Source organism: Magnolia sinica, chromosome 1 (genome assembly GCF_029962835.1).
Source record: "Magnolia sinica isolate HGM2019 chromosome 1, MsV1, whole genome shotgun sequence".
Classification (NCBI taxonomy): domain Eukaryota; kingdom Viridiplantae; phylum Streptophyta; class Magnoliopsida; order Magnoliales; family Magnoliaceae; genus Magnolia; species Magnolia sinica.
This window is the reverse complement of record NC_080573.1, coordinates 96711593-96718699: the sequence shown is the minus strand read 5'-3', so window position 1 is coordinate 96718699 and position 7107 is coordinate 96711593. Positions and strand designations below refer to the sequence as shown.

At 35.5% G+C, this 7107-nt stretch overlaps 2 long non-coding RNA genes across 2 annotated transcripts; both read left to right on the top strand.

Moving 5' to 3' along the window:
- The first annotated feature begins 1539 nt into the window (after positions 1-1539).
- LOC131253365 (uncharacterized) lies at positions 1540-2375 on the top strand. Its single transcript, XR_009175141.1, has 2 exons — positions 1540-1816; positions 2185-2375. It is a non-coding gene; the product is annotated as an uncharacterized LOC131253365 (long non-coding RNA).
- Positions 2376-3513: 1138 nt separating this feature from the next.
- LOC131253314 (uncharacterized) lies at positions 3514-6863 on the top strand. The gene is made up of 2 exons (XR_009175093.1): positions 3514-3634; positions 6622-6863. It is a non-coding gene; the product is annotated as an uncharacterized LOC131253314 (long non-coding RNA).
- The last annotated feature ends 244 nt before the right edge of the window (positions 6864-7107 follow it).

Below are 7107 nucleotides of genomic sequence, written 5' to 3'. Positions count from 1 at the left end.
ATTTGAATATATGCTACACAGTTGCGAACATCATAGATAGCTTTTTTTCCAAGTCAAAAGTTTGGAATCCGGATGATAGAGTGACTACTTTCTTTTTAAAAAAAATCTCAATTGGGACAAAGTACATACATTGATGTAAGTGGCGAACAGTCAGAAATGTTGATTGTGTGTTAGGCAATGATGTGATTGTCTTAGGCAATGAAAGATAAGTTATCCTCCTGTTGGTTATATTAAACTAAGTGTTGATTGTGTTTTAGGCAATGATGTGAAGTTGGTAGGAAGGAGAGGACTGGGAAGATAGGGAGAATCTCTTATAGCCTGTTTGAAGGCAGGTAGAGTTAACCTGTTATTTAAGTCCATGCATCTAGTAATCATGTATGGCATCATAGAAGTGAAATTCTACTAGCCGCCCAATGGAATTCTTGATCACTATAGGGTTTGATTTGTGCCCAATTGATTTATATTACAATGAATTCATTTATTTGGAAGTAAAGATGCAATATCCAATAAAGTAAAGTCAATCTTGGCTTAAAGCCTGTTGAAACTTGGTGGCTTATATACTTCATTAATGATATGGTTTTAATACAAAACTTATGGTCACTATGAAACACTCTTGTAGAAAGAGGAAGAAAGAAAAATTCTTACATGTGGATCTTATCATAATTCTTCGTAGTTCAGTGGTGCAATATATCGCTAAGATAAAGGAATCGCAATTGTTGCTTATCTGCTCACTGAAGGAAGATTGAGTTTGTCATGTCTTCGAGCTTTTCTTTATTGGAGCTCTTCTAAACTTTTAAGAGCTTCTGTTCTCAGTAATGTTAGCAACCTTATGAAGTTTTGCTGTTGTGAAAAACAAGCACTTATGTTATATACTTCATTAATGATATGGTTTCTAGTAACAACGGTATATCTTTTAAATTCCATTGGCTCCCATATCTATTGATCATGTTGATAGTACCACAGTCATATCAGAGTTTCTCATAGTCTCAACTTAAAAACAAAAGTTCTTTCTGTTGTAGAATGTTTGTATTGAACTTTTGCAGTGCAGGCATGTTGTTAATACAACTGACATTACCACCAAATAATGTAGAAGAACTTGTGTTTCACTGCTTTCATGTTCTATATTTTGAATGATATTCAATGGTTTTTTCTTTTCATTCAAGGAACATAAGTGTTGTAACTATGATGATCTCTATTTGCATATAGATTAACATTCAATTTCTTCAACTTATAGATAATTCCAAAGTTAATATGTATGGATAGTTTGAGGACAACTCAAGGTGAGAGTATATGCAAGGCTATGGTTGTGTTTGGACATGCTATCATCTAGAAATGCATTAATCATTTCAGTGAAGCTGAAATGACCAATTTGAAACTATCATAGTATTTGTATTATGTGATCATTACTCCAAGTTCAAGTAGAAAGGAATGTAATTGCAATTTGTACTCCATTATGAATAACACTAGCCGTTGATACAATTCGATCATTGCCACCTAATTGAACTAAACAATTGCAATCCAACTCAGGTGTGTTTCAAAATGCAGCGTAAAAGATGCATTTAGATCAATGGATTATTTCTAGCTTGGTGAACCTGTGATTAGCTCTGTTTTGAGCTTGTAGATTATCTTTGCATTAAGTCGATGAAATTCAATCAGTCCTTAAAAGATTTGAATTTTATTTTGTATTGTGATTTGAATAAAAGATATGATGTAATTGAGAAAACCCAAAAGCCACAACTCAGTTTTTCTTTTTTCTTTTTGCAGTGGCTATAAGTACATGCCTTATCAACTTTTGGCTTGCCACGTCACGATGGAGGTGAGTTTCTTGGCTGTTAACTGGTAGCTCTTTGTTAGAAAGTATTCTTTTTCATCATGGTTATCAAACAATTCCTGTTACAACAAAAGTGGCTGATGTGCCAGTCCGTGTTGGCATTGAGTAGTAGTTTGACCACCAAGTGTGTCAGGTTTTTGGGTATCACTCTGTGATTAGAGTTCATAGAGAACCCACATACATGTTATGGAGTCACAAATCATATGCCTGTTTCCAGTGACTGGTAGAAATGATGTCACATGATTTTCAGTTCATCTTTCCTTCCTCCAGTCATCCCTTTTTCTTAGTTTTGCTTACATTTATTTCCTAGTTTGTTATTCCTTCATCTTAAAGCTATTCTTTAATGTTAATAGCAGAAGAAGATGGACGGCCAGTGTTGTCTTAGGTCTGCCAAGCACGACGGCACCGGTGATGATGGACGCGACCATGACTTTGTATTATTTGTGGAACCTAATGTTGTGTAACAGTTTAATTGAGTTAAACTTTAAATAGACTTTTGTTAACTATTTTGTTGGTATTGTGGCTTTCATGATTGATTGTTTCATGAGTGGATTGAATGAATGGATTAGTAGTTTAAATAAATAAAAAAAAAAAAAAAACATTTTTAGCCTCAATTTGTAACTGAGGCTTGAATTTAGCCTCGGTTGTTGATAACCAAGGCTGAAATTCCCGTGGCTACAGGCTTTAGCCTCGGTTGTTGAGAACTGAGGTTAAAAATAGATTTAGCTTCAGTTGGAGGCAATTGAGGCTAAAATTCAGATTTAGTCTCAGTTGAAAACAATGGAGGCTAAAATTTTGATTTAGCCTCATTTTGAGAAAATTGAAGCTGAAGAGGTTTTTAGCCTCACTTGAAGAACCGAGGCTATAAAAGTCATTTTAGCCTCGGTTGCTAAAACTGAGGCTAAAGCCTTTAGCCACAGGGGTTTCAACCTCGGCTTGGATAACTGAGGCAAAACTGAGGCTAAAGGCTTTAGCCACAGTTTTTAATCTTTTTAGCCACCGTTTTGAACCGAGGCTAAAACTCCCTTTTCTTGTAGTGTGTCCATATGGTTCATCTAAATGATGAACTTGATTTTTCAGAATAATTCTTGGCCTCATGTTTCTAAAATATTCAATTGTCCAATTGGCAGGTGTATTACAATCCAGAAACACTCAGTGTGCCAGTGGAGATGATAGAAGGGAAGTGTGAAGCTAGAAAGAAGCATGATCTTCCATCTCTGGATGGCCCTGCAATCTTTGAACATATCTTCTTCAGTGAATACATGTATGATCCTTCCAAATACTGGGTGGTGTAGATAAAAGAGAAAGATGGCAATGATGTTAAGATGCAAGGACAAGGAAACAAGTGTACATGGCTATGGAACTTGACTAGAAAGTAGGTGGTAGGGAAGTCGTCGAAATAGGAAGAAGATGATGAAGATCAGGTTGGTATTAGTATTTCCACATTTCTATTCAAGCACTATCTAGTTAATCAAAAACCTATTTCCACTTGCAAGTACCTTGGTTTCTTGCTTCCTTTTTTTAATTTGTTGCATGCATCTGCCACTGTTGCTGATTGTAAAATAAGAGGTGTCCTGCTCTATTTTTCTTATTGCCTTTGGCACAGGTTTCAAACCAGGATAGCTTGAGACTTGGTGGCTTAAGTAGGCATATATATTCTTGATTAAGTTTGGATCTCTGATACAATACCATGTTGTTTACGTCAGAGGTCGGTGTCTTATGTCGATCTCTAATCCTCCCACCACCCCCCATTGGGCAGACGTGACAGATGATGTGCGGCAGCTCATCCGTCAGCGCCTTCAGGTAAATTTATATGTTATGTGTTTTTTTTTAAAAAAATGTGTTAACTCGAAATTGATGGAGCAGACCCAGATGTGCGTCGGAGCTACCCGGATGTTTAGCGGGGGTCCCTGGAAGGTGAGAACCGTTGTTATGACCATGATAAAGTTGTCCATTTTCTATGGACAGCATTGGAGGGGCCTGACTATTTGGACAGGCCGTGTTTATGTATTTGCTCGAAATTAATGGAGCAAACCCGGATGTGCGTCGAAGCTATCCGGATGAGCGGGGGTCCCTGGAAGGTGGGAACCGCTGTTATGACCATGATGAAACTGCCCATTTCCTATGGACAACATTGGAGGGGCCTGGCCATTTGGACAGGTCGTGTTTATATCTGTATTTGCAGGGACCACACCCTAAACCTATAACCTAAACTTTAACCTACAATCTATAACCTATAACCTATAACTTATAACCTAAACTCAATTCCCTAAATTCCCTAAACTTTAACCTATAACCTAACCTAAACATATACTTATAACCTAAACCTATTCTCAAATCCCTAAAGCTACACCTACACCTAATCCTAATCTTAACTCCCTAACCTAATCCTAAACCTAAACTTAAAACCCAAACCTAAACCCGATCTCGAACCTGAACCCGATTTCCTAAACGTAAACGTTAACCTATTCTCAATTCCCTATAGCTATAACTTATAACCTATAACCTAAACCTAAACCTAAACCTAAACCTAAAACCTAAATGTATTCTCAAATCCCTAAACCTAAACCTACACCTAATCCTAATCTCAACTCCCTAACCTAAACTTGAAAACCCAAACCTAAACCCGATCCCGAACCCGAACCCGAACCCGATTTCCTAAACCTAAAGCTTAACCTATTCTCAATTCCTTAAAGCTATAACTTATAACTTAAACCTTAACCTAAACCTATAACCTTAACCTAAACCAAAACCTATGACTTAAACCTTAACCTATAACCAACCCATAACCTAAACTTATAACCTATAACCTAACCTTAACCTTAACCTTAACCTAAAACCTAAAACCTAAACCTTAACCTAAAACCTAAAACCTAAAACCTAAACCTAAACCTAAACCTAAAACCTAAATGTATTCTCAAATCCCTAAACCTAAACCTACACCTAATCCTAATCTTAGCTCCCTAACCTAAACCTAAACTTGAAAACCTAAACCTAAACCCGATTCCGAACCCGAACCCGATTTCCTAAACCTAAATCTTAACCTATTCTCAATTCCCTAAAGCTATAATCTAAACCTAAACCTAAACTTAAACTTAAACCTATAACCTAAACCTATAAACTAAAACCTAAACCTAAACGTAAACCTATAACCTAAACCTATAAACTAAAACCTAAACCTAAACCTAAACCTAAAACCTAAATGTATTCTCAAATCCCTAAACCTAAACCTACATCCTAATCTCAACTCCCTGACCTAAACCTAAACCTAAGCTTGAAAACCCAAACCTAAACCCGAGCCCGAACCCGAACCCGATTTCTTAAACCTAAACCTTGACCTATTCTCAATTCCCTATAGCTATAACCTATAACCTAAACCTATAACCTTAACTTAAACCTAAAACCTAAACCTAAACCTAAAACCTAAATGTATTCTCAAATCCTTAAATCTAAACCTACACCTAATCCTAATCTCAACTACTTAACCTAAACCTAAACTTGAAAACCCAAACCTAAACCCGATCCCGAACCCGATCCCGAACCCGAACTCGATTTCCTAAACCTAAACCTTAACCTATTCTCAATTCCCTAAAGCTATAACCTATAGCCTAAACCAATAACCTAAACTTAAAACCTAAACCTAAACCTAAAACTTAAATGTATTCTCAAATCCCTAAACATAAACCTACACCTAATCCTAATATCAACTTCCTAACCTAAACCCAAACCTAAACTTGAAAACCCAAACCTAAACCCGATCCCGAACCCGAACCCGATTTTCTAAACCTAAACCTTAACCTATTCTCAATTCCCTAAAGCTATAACTTATAACCTAAACCTAAACCTTAACCTAAACCTATAACCTAAACCTTAACATAAACCTAAACCTATAACCTTAACCTAAAACAAAACCTATGACCTAAACCTAAACTTATAACCTATAACCTAACCTTAACCTAAACCTAAACCTAAAACTTAAACCTTAACCTATAACCTATAACCTAAACTTAAACCTAAAACCTAAATGTATTCTTAAATCCCTAAACCTAAACCTACACTTAATCCTAATCTCAACTCCCTAACCTAAACCTAAACCTAAACTTGATCCCGAACCCGAACCCGATTTCTTAAACCTAAACCTTAACCTATTCTCAATTCCCTAAAGCTATAACTTATAACCTTACTTAAACCTAAACCTATAACCTACACTTATAACCTAAAACCTAAATGTATTCTCAAATCTTAATTCTAATGTCAACTACTTAACCTAACTTAAACCTAAAGCTACACCTAATCCTAATCTCAACTACTTAACCTACACCTAAACTTGAAAACGCAAACCTAAACCTAAACCCGAATCCGAACCCGAACCCGATTTCTTAAACCTAAACCTTAACCTATTCTCAATTCCCTATATCTATAACCTATAACCTATAACATAAACCTAACCTAAACCTATAACCTTAACATAAACCTAAACCTAAAACCTAATTGTATTCTCAAATCCTTGAACCTAAACCTACACCTAATCCTAATCTCAACTACTTAACATAAACCTAAACTTGAAAACTCAAAGCTAAACCCGATCCCGAACCCGAACCCGATTTCCTAAACCTAAACCTTAACCTATTCTCAATTCCCTAAAGTTATAACCTAAACCTAAATCTTAACCTTAACCTAAACTTAAACCTATGCTTATAAATTTTAATTTATTTTATAAAAGTTCATTTACGGTTAAGTTATTTTCTTAATAAGTTTATTGCCTTAATCTATTATTTACGAAACTTCAGGATAAATTTGACATGGATTTGAGTGTTCCGCATATCTCCCATGCCGTCGACAACATGATTAAGTAGCGGTTCAAGGATTACTGCGGTAAGTTGTTTCAGGCTCTCGCTGCACGCTTACCCACCGATGCCCCACCACCTCCACCTTCATCTTTGTGATTTTTTGTATTTTTGTTTATGATGTTAAACTTATATGTATTTATGCGTGAATGAATGTGACGTGGATAAGATTGTTTGTGTTTGGATGAATGTATTTTTATATTTGTTTAGATTTTTTAGTTTGGGTTTATATGGATGTGAATGTGAATATGATGAAATATATTATATAATAGATGTATATCAGGAAGAATATGATGAAATATATTATAACAGATGTATTGTAACAGGTATATATTAAGAATTTTGTGAGAAATGCGTATTTGACTTTTACCTACGAAAATTTTTGTAGGTAAACGTTTCGTAAATATTTTAAAGTTTAACAGATAGTTT